Genomic DNA, 9,911 nt, shown 5'->3' on the forward strand with positions numbered 1-9,911 from the left:
CCTTGTCAATTAGCTCTTGTATCTTCATCCTCTTTTTTTTTTTTTTTTTTTTGCTGTTAGTTCCTATCCTTCCATCCGTAAGCAAATTCCATAGCCTCTAATCTTAAAGCAAAACAGAACTACAGCTCCTCTGTCCCATCTCCCATTTTTGCTGGAGTCTAGAGAAAGCAATTAATATTCAGAATTTGAATTCCTCAGCTTTTTAATTTCTTTATAAACTAATATATACAAAGGCTTTAAAAAATGATTACGTAACTTTGAATGCTTACTCTGTGCCTAGTGCTATTCTTAGCCCTTTACATGTATTATCTCAGTTTATCCTGACAACAATCTGTAAGGCAGACATTATTGTCTCCATTTTATAGATAAAGAAACCAATGTAGAAATGAGTTTATGAGGAAAATTAATAGTTCTTCCTCACACCCCGTTTTGTTTTTTTTTTTTAAATTGACTTCCCCATGTGAAAAATGAAGATTTAACTTCATTATATTCCCCTTGAAGAAACTTACATTGCTAGGGCACCTGGGTGGCTCAGTCTGTTGAGAGTCCAACTTAAGTTGAGGTCATGATCTTATTGTTCATAAGTTCAGGCCCTGCATCAGGCTCGCTGATGTCGGCAAGGAGCCTGCTTGGGATCCTGTGTTTCTCTCTCTGCCCCTTCTCATTTCTCTTTCTACCCCTCCTCCCATTCCCTGCCCTCCGCCTCTCTCTGCCCTTCCTTCTTCTCTCTGCTCCTCCCCATCTCTCTGTTCTTCCTGCACAGGCATGCACACCGCCCCACACACACATACTCTCTCAAAAATAAATAAAACATAAGAAAAAAAGAAGTTATATTGCTGTTCTCAGTTCTTTTTCTGATAAACCCCTATAGCTGTAAGCATCACACATCTCTCTTTTGTTCCATTAGTTGTAAACAATAGTTCTTTGTGAGATGAGAACATCAGTTCACCCCACCTTACATGGAATCCTCATCTACTATTTTCCAGTGTCATCTCTCTTCCTTACACTGGAATTCTTGTGGGTGTGACCTTCTTATACTTGAATCCATTGGCATTTTGCAATCATTTTCTTATTTCATCTCTATGTGGTGGTTTGACACTTTTGACCCTGCTCCTTAAGCACTGGCTGTTCTTAATTCTCAGCTCTTCTTAGGTGATCTCATTGGTACATGTCTGCAGTAACCCACACACCCTCAGTGTACTTCCCCCCCTAAAAACTGACTAAAGAATAGACAGATAGGACTGACAAATAGGGATGGATATGAAATCCCATATCTCATGGGCTGTCTATTCAATGTGACTTGGTGAGAGAGTTAATGTGTGCAGCTGGAAGAGTGAGTAGAAGGAAAAAGGAGGAGTTGAAGATAAGACCTAAGGCTCCAACTTCAGCACTCACTTCCATTCACTGTGACAGGAAATGAAACAGGTTACATGGTTTAGAAAGAAATACAGTAAGTCAACTTTTGGATATGGAATTTTTATTTCTTTATTGCTTCCCACAATGCATAAACTACTGAAGACATATATTTGAAAACAAAATAATTTCATAAATGTGGAATAAATGGCTGGCTCAGCGGGTAGAGCATGTGGCTCTTCATCTCAGGGTTGTGAGTTCAAGCCCCATGTTGGGCATGGGGCCTACTTAAAAAAAATTTCCTAAAGAAAAAGAAACCTATTGCTTCTTCTGTGTGTCCACCCTTAAAAGAGAAATATGTAGGCATATTAGTCAACAAATGTTTATTAAGTGTCTATTTTATACCAGGCCTTAGGTAAGGTATATGTTAAAACAACAGAGAAAGGTATCTTTTGGGAGACAATTCCATATGGACTTTTGTCTTATGGCAACTTTTTGTGAATCACCTTTTCAAGGATATTTGTGACAAACAGCCTTAGAAGACTAAGGGCAGAGAGCAGATGTATTTGCTGTCTAGGATAATAAAGAATAGGGTAGATTTGCTATCAGCAACTCTTAAAGATTGGGATTTCCTAAATTCAGAGCTCCTCAGCAGGGACACAAACCCACTGCATGCATAGCATCTATTGGGGCCCTTCTCTTTGTCACTCCCATGGGATCTTGGGGGGCAAGAAAACAGATGCAAACCTGGAGCTCATGTTGCCTATGCTATGAGTATTAAGCCCTTTTTTTCCTGACCTAGGAGTCTCATATCTTCTGTCAGCACCTGTAAAATTGGCAGGTTAACTAGTTATCTTAGAAGTAGGGTAAAACCTCAGAACATTTATAGTTCTTGATAATGGCCAGCAGACAGTTGGATACATGATCTTGAGTTCAGCAGGAGAGTTTGGGCTAAAGATTGCTTTGGGTGTCATCAGCACATAAGTGGTCATTAAACCATGGTAATGGATGCGATCATCTAGGCTCATGTTATCTGGAGAGGAGGACTTCATTCAGAGCTTTGAGGAACTCCAACATTTGAAAATCTTCTAAAAGAGCGGGAGTTCAAGGGAGACTTGAAGAAGCCTTCAGGTCAGTGTGGTGTCACAGAAACAAAGGGAGAGAGTGCTTCAAGGAGTAGGGAATGGACAAATGTGTCCATGCTGACACCATACAAGCTGACAACTGAACATGTCTATTGACTTTAGCAATTTGGAAGTCACTGTGACTTAGCAAGAGCAGTAAGGGCAGTTTAGTGGAGTAATTGGGTAGAATCCTAACTGGAGAGGGTTGTGGTGAAGAAATGGTGGCAATGAGGGAGAGCCAGCTGCTCTCTTCTACAGAAGAGGAAGAAAGAGAAATAGGGGTAAAGGAAAAGCCTTTGCTTTTAGCCTTATGGGCAGAGATTATGCAAACAACACTGTCAATGCTCTTCAGGGATGACTGAAAATATTTTCTCTGCTTTCAGAAACTTGTTGGTGTAAAGAAAGTCCTTTGGTTTGTGGATGAATAGCTGCACAGAGTGTTGAGCCCATGTGTACCAAATCAAAATCTCCTATGCCAAGAGATCTTCTGATGCTTTTAGTGTCAAAGGTGGAAACAAAAAGAAAAACTCAGAAACAGGCTTAAAGGAGACATAGGCCATCAAGAAAACCATAAAAACAAATAAAAAGCTAATAATGAAAGTCCCATTTTGGGAAAAAAAATGTATGATAAAATTTATTGTCATCCAAATAACTAAAGCCCAGAGGGCCAGTTTAGGAGCTTAGGAGCTCAGGCACTCTTAACCTTAATATAGGACACCTATAAAGAGATGATCATAAAGGAGAAAATGTTGTGGAGGAAATGAAGTCCCAAATGAGCCAAATCCCTTTGTGAACTGAGCACCCCCGCTGCAATCACCCTATAAAGAGATTTTACGGAGAAGTAGTGACAGAAAGTTTCCCTTTTTTCCATTTAGTATATACTTTTCTTTAACTTGTTTATTATATATTTTTGTTCAGTTTATATTGTAAGGATCTGAAAAGCCATATGTTTCTGTTCATATTTTTTCATTCAATGAAGGTATGGTAAAATCAATATTAAGATAAATTATACAATATGGAGGAAAAAATGCATCTTGTATCCTTTACAATCTATCCTTGAAAGAATAAATTAAAGTTTTACTGACTACCACATCCCAGGAACGAAAAATACTACTAGAGTTTATTGGAAGTGTTCTCTCTTTTTAAAGTTTATGTATTTTTGACAGAGAGAGAGAGAGAGAGAGAGAGAGAGAGAGAATGGGGGGAGGGACAGAGAGAGAGGGAGAGAGAATCCCAAGCAGAATTCTCTGCCCTAACAGTTTAGAGCCCAACATGGGGCTTGATCCCATGAACCACAATATCATGACCTGAGCCCAAATCACGAGTCAGATGCTTAACGGACTGAGCCACCCAGGCACCCCAGTAATGCTCTTAAAGAGGGTAGTATTCCTAGTTGATTCCAATCTTCTTTATCGAGAGGTTAAAAACCACACTTAATGGGTACTTAATAGTAGTACAAAAAGTCACAGACCCTCATTTCCCTAGATTAAATTTAATCTGCTTTGCATTGATGGAGGGGAGCCAACCTCAGTTAGTTGAGGGCTCCTTCTTTCCCTCCATGGAATTTCACAAGAATTCTGGGTTCCTATGTCTCAGAAAACAGAGGTTGGGGCTGACACTTTGCCTCTGGCAGTTGCATCTTTGCCATTGCTTTGAAGACTTCACACTGCTCCTGCAGATCCTGGCTCCGGTTGCTGTCTTTTGGTCACAGAGGTTCCAAGGCAGCTTCAGGCATGAGTTTTGTCTGATTCCTCCTGTACTGACTTCAGAACATGCCCGTGTTCTCTGGTTCTTTGCCATCAGATGGACTCTGTAGTATTTTGTTGCCTTCCAGGCCTGAAAGAAGCTTAAAAACTCTCTCAAAGTTTTGAGAAACATGATGGATCTTTGCAATTGTGAAGGTGAGCAAACAATATGCTAACTCCTGTTGATTTTATTTTTATTTATTTATTTTTTAGTGAGCTCTACACCCATTGTGGGGCTTGAACTGACAACCTCAACATTAAGAGTTGCACGCTCCACTGACTGAGCCAGAGAGGCAGGCGTGCCATCCACTGGATTTTTTAAGATAACTCATCCAGGGGCACCTCGGTGGCTCAGTTGTTAAGCATCTGACTCTTGATTTCAGCTCAGGTCATGATCTCATGGTTCCTGCATTGGGCTCTGTGCTGAGAGCACAGAGTCTGCTTCTCATTCTCTCTCCCTTTCTCTCTGCCCCTTTCCAACTCGCCCCCTCAAAATACATAAATAAATAAACATTCGGAAAAAAAAATAATCTGTCCAGGATAATTTGTGTAACTCAAAAATCAGTCATTTGTTTCATTCTTTTCTCTCACAAAATATCTTTTGAAGATAAAAATAACTGAGCAGTGCCTGGGAAAAGCATGCAACTCTTGATATCGGGGTTGTGAATTAGAACCCCACATTGGGTGTAGAGATTACAAAAAAAAAGAAGAAGAGAAAAAATATGATTTTCACTTGTCTTCCTGGTTCTAGTTAAGTGATGACTGGCAAGAGAATTAGTTCACCAACATTTGGCTGTTCTTTCTGCAGATTTGTTCTAAGACTGGTAGAAACTGTGTCCTTTTGAGCCCTAGTGTGAGTTTCCTGGGACTCAGCTTTCAAGCATTCAGTTTAGATACTCCATAAAACAGTACATATTTGCTTAATAGTGTATGTATTTATATATGTATTAAGTACAGTATATATGGGTGCCTGTGTGGCTCAGTCGGTTGAGTGTCTGACTTCAGCTCAGGTCATGATCTCACAGTTTGGTTCATGAGTTTGAGTCCCGCGTCAGGCTTGGTGCTGCCTGCTTTGAATCCTATATCCCCTCTTCTCTCTGTGCCCTTCCCCCTCCCCAAATAAAACAAAAAAGTATAGTATATTTATTAAATATGTGTATTTATATGTGCAAATATATTTGAAGATACATCTGTATTGCATCCAACCTTACATGAGAAAAAAAATTATATTTTTGAAAAAGTTTTTGTATTGAGCACTTTGTGTTAGTGAATGGAAAAAAATTAAAACCTGACAAACTTATAACTAGACTCAATTCAGATTTGAATTTTATTGACTTCATCATTTATTTATGGTAATTACAACTTTGAATTGGGATTATGGCAATGGGTACGCTTTTTAATTATTATATGCATCAGGCATTTGGGCAAAAACTTGTGACAATGCATAGATATTTTAAAGATGCAAAATTAGGTAAGACATCTAATACCCTGGAGAACCGAATTAGAATTCAGAGTGACCCTGAAAAATTGTACAAGTGGGTGGAAATTTATGTAAAATATACTTACCTGAAAAACTGTAATAGGAATAATTTAATTTACTTAAGAAGGAAAAACATCCTTTAGAGAAAGATAATGAGGAAAAATGTTAGTTCATCATGCCACTTGAAATACCTTATGGGTGCCTCACAGAACTTGCATACTGATGTAGAAGTAGTAGGTACTGAAAAGCTCCTAGAAATATAGCTATCCCTCATTCCAGATTCTATGAACAAAAGCACAGCAATATATCCATGGTTCAAGGCAGTTATAGTTAATAATACAGTATATTTTTTCAGTCTTTTTATGATTTTTATGATTACATAGTATAATCATACTATATATTCAACTTTTGGGTACTTGTGTATGATTTGTATAATTTATGGATTATATACAGAAAAAAAATTTAACACAGTTTAGCTTTTCTTTTTTTTTTTTTTAGTGTGCATACATAGCTTTTCTTTTATAACAAGCCATGATCTTAGCCTGTAGCATTAATTAGTATTTGCCAAGAAATAGAAATAGTTTTAATATAAGGAAAGTAACTAGGCTACCAGAAATTAAAATGTACTTAGCAATAAAAACGTGAAATTACTCTTAAAATTATTCATTTATTATTTCACTACTTCATGAATACTTGCTATGTAAAAGGCACTGTGGTTGAGTCAGTGAGAATCAAAAAAATAAACAATAGGTATTTTTGCCTTGGAGGAGTGATGGATTCAGTGAATTACCATGTTGTGGCAATTGTTTGGAATTAATGATTACTTTTCTCACCAACACAAGGTTGAGAAATGACTTTAGGTTCTTTGGAAGAGATTTAGAAGAGTCTTCTTTGGAAGAAATTAAAATTTCTATTATTTCATGTGGTGATTGAAATGAAATTTGTACATCAGATATAGTACTAAATCAAATATTAATGAAAAGGAATTCCTTGGTGTGATTTGAGAAATAACGTTAAAAAAAAATCATTCCAGGCAGGATCTCATATGTTTCTAACTGAGCATGTGAAGCACTTGAGGAATTTCTGCTAGCTCTAAAGTATTTGCTTCTCAAAACTATTGCTTCTCAAAACTAGTCTTTGCTTCAATCATCAACAGCTTCATTATTTTGAATGATAATCAAGTCTTATTGGTGTAAAACTTTAAGAAGCTTGAATTACATAGTGGTATGTTTTTTCCAAATTTCCAAAGATTTTACCCTGAATGCCATATTATTTGTGAACAAACTGATTCTCATTCATATGTAAATTGCATGGAGAAAATACCAGAAACATGTAACATTGAATTATTTGTAGTTTTCCTCTCATTTATTCTTTTTTTTTTTTTTAAGATTTTATTTTATGTAATTTCCACATCCAATGTTGGGCTCAAACTCATTACCCCAAGATCAAGAGTCATATGGTTTACCCATCAAGCCAGTCAGGCACCCCTTAGTATAATAAACCTTTTTGTTTTTAAAGTAAGCTCTATACCCAGTGTGGGGCTTGAACTCACCACCTCAAGATCAACAGTTGTATGCTCTACTGACTGAGCCAGTCAGGCACCCCTATAATAAACATTTTTAAACAACGAATTCAATGACCTAAAAAATAAAATATAATCTGTAATTCTCTTTTTTAAAGTTTATTTATTTATTTGGTGGTGGGGGGAGAGAGAAAGAGAGAGAGAAAATCTTAACCAGGTTCCACACTGGGCGTGGGTCTCCATCTCACAATTCTGGGATCATGACCTAAGCCAAAATCAAGAGTCAGATGCTCAAATGATGGAGCCACCCAGACACCCCTGAAATTCTTAATAATTTTGGGCAAAAGGCTCCACATTTTCATTTTGCACTGGGCTCTGCAAATTAGAGTCAGTCCTGTCAATTTGTATTAGCTTTATATACAAGAAGGGATCAACCTTTGGTATGTGTTAACAATTTGTTTTAAGGAAAACTAAACAAATTTCTCTTCAGCTTTTATTTTCTGTGAATAAAAATTCATGCTTCTTGTAAATTTTAAATATTATAGAATATATAGTATAGAAAGCAAATGTAACTTATGCTCCTATCTCTGGAGATAACCACTGTTACGTTTTGTGTATATTATATATATTTCTCTAGGTTTTAAATTACTTATAGCAATAAATGTGACAACTCTTCAGTTGGTTGTGAGCAGTTTCAGTGCAAGATAGCCATTAGCCATCAAAGAATCGTCTGCCTGAAAATCAGTCATCTATCTTCCATCACCTACAAAGAAAAACTTCCTCAAATCCCTCTTCCATCAAAATAAGAATCTTCCTCCTTTAATGATTAAAATACACTTTCATTTCCTAGATATTATGTGCAAATTGCATTTATTTACTTTCAAACACTTTTTATTATTACTTATATCATCTATTGGTATATTTTCCTGTTTGTGAAAACTGGTGGGTGTCTTGAGATGGGATAGACCATATCATCATTTTTCTCCATTAGAATGAATAGAAATATCTTTTCATTTAATGGCAGAATCTTCATAAATTAAATGGAGTCATTAATTGAGGACTAATTATTTTGTTTGTGTATTTTATAAAAATGAACAGTCCATTTTGTATCTTGCCCTTATCATGGACAATATATCTTAGATTTCTTTCTATAGTAGTATACGTAACTCTGAGAAAAGATTTGAAAGCAGAGTTTTGTATGTAATCTTGTTTAAGGCAAATAAGCTTTAAATATTATTTCTTATAAAATCTTCTTTTTAGTGTTAATTAATGTCCCATTGTGCATGCCTTTCTTCTGAGCAATTTTCAATATGATCCTTGGCATCTGGGCTTACTGCATATATCTAATGACTTATGACTGAAAGGATATGCACAGGTTGGTAGTGTATGACTTGTTTCTTTTTTTTTTTTAAATGTTTATTTATTTTGAGATTGGAAGAGAGAGAGAAAGCAAGCCGAGGAACAGAGAGAGAGAGAGAGAGATGGAGGGAGAGAATCCCAAGCAGGACCCGTGCTGTCAGCACAGAGCCTGACATGGGGCTCGAACTCACAAACTGTGAGATCATGACCTGAGCCGAAATCAAGAGTCAGACGCTCAAATGACTGAGCCACCCAGGCGCCCCTATGTATGACTTGTTTCTAATCCACTGTAGAATTCTCCTCAAAGAACATGATAATTTTATATTTATGGATGGAAAGTTATAGTGTGCTGACTCTGATGACTGTGTATTTGATGTTTTATTTCAAATCATAAGGCTAGGTGCCCAAATCATTCTCAAGGTCCCTATCTGTAGTTAAGCAAAAGAAGCTATAATTCATATTTAAAGCTACATACTTCCTCTTTTAGTGTTCATTTCTATTCTTAGGATACGTTTAACAGGCAGGTCTTAGTGTGCTAAAACCACATGGTAAAGCTGTTTTGTTTCATGGCCCAGGAATTCTGGTTCATTTCCCTGCCTCCTCTGCTTGCTAGTCTTAAGAACAATCTGTACCTCTGACTCACTTAATAACTCATCATGACCACAAATATGTAAAGAATAATCTTAAACTTAAAATATTTCATGTCACTGGGGAAATCATTTGCCTAGTCAAGACTTAATTTTTTTTTTAATGTTTGTTTTGGGAGAGAGAGCAAGAGAGAGAGCAAGAGCGGGGGGTGGGGGGCAGAGAGAGAAGCAGAGAGAGAATACCACTCACTCTTACATGCACTCTTTCTTTTATCCATTTATTTATTTATTTATTTTGAGAGAGAGAGTGCATGCATTAGTTAGGGAGGGGCAGAGAGAGACAGAGAGAGAGAATCCCAAGCAGGCTCTGAACTGTTCAGTGTGGAGCCTGACTCAGGCCTTGAACCACAAGATCTGAGCTGAGCCAAAGCTGGACACTTAACCAACTGTGCCATCCAGGTGCCCCTAGCATCCCACGTTTAAAAAAAAAATTGTTTTTTTCATTTTTAAAACATTAAAAAAATTTTTTTTAAATTTATTTTAGAGGGAAAGAGAGCACAAGTGGGAGAGAGAGCTCAAGTGGGAGACTAGAGAGAATCCCAAGCAGGCTCTACATTGAACACAGAGGCCCAGGGGCGCCTGGGTGGTGCAGTCGGTTAAGCGTCCGACTTCAGCCAGGTCACGATCTCGCGGTCCGTGAGTTCGAGCCCCGCCTCAGGCTCTGGGCTGATGGCTCGGAGC

This window comes from Panthera uncia (genome assembly GCF_023721935.1).
Source record: "Panthera uncia isolate 11264 chromosome A1 unlocalized genomic scaffold, Puncia_PCG_1.0 HiC_scaffold_17, whole genome shotgun sequence".
NCBI lineage: Eukaryota > Metazoa > Chordata > Mammalia > Carnivora > Felidae > Panthera > Panthera uncia.